Consider the following 451-nt stretch of genomic DNA (forward strand, 5'->3'; position numbering starts at 1 on the left):
CCATAGCGAGGAGAGCAAGCCGGGGGAATGACAAGTGAGTGAGAGTGTTTTGTAATGTGATGATAGAGCGAGAGTGTTTTGTAGTGTGATGATAGAGCGAGAGAGTGAATTGCTTTTTTGAAGATAAGAATAAAAGGATTAGATGTTTGCATTTTTTATAGGGAGAAGCACTTCTTTGCTATGAGAGAAATGTCACATACTTTTTTGTATTAGTGCAAAATATCACATACCCTAACAAAGTCATTTCTAACAAGGATTGAGATGCGACTCACTCAACTAAAAAGCACAATGCCACTCACTCCCGACTAAAACGGTCACGTGCTCGCATTTAGCAACCGACCTATTGTATATGGAGCTTTTTTTTAATGTGTTTATTGTTGACTTTAGATTAGAGATGAAACTTCATGCCTTCAGATGATGCTTTGAAAATTTCGATTGACAAAGCTTTATG

Source organism: Triticum dicoccoides, chromosome 4A (genome assembly GCF_002162155.2).
Source record: "Triticum dicoccoides isolate Atlit2015 ecotype Zavitan chromosome 4A, WEW_v2.0, whole genome shotgun sequence".
Taxonomy (NCBI): Eukaryota; Viridiplantae; Streptophyta; class Magnoliopsida; order Poales; family Poaceae; genus Triticum; species Triticum dicoccoides.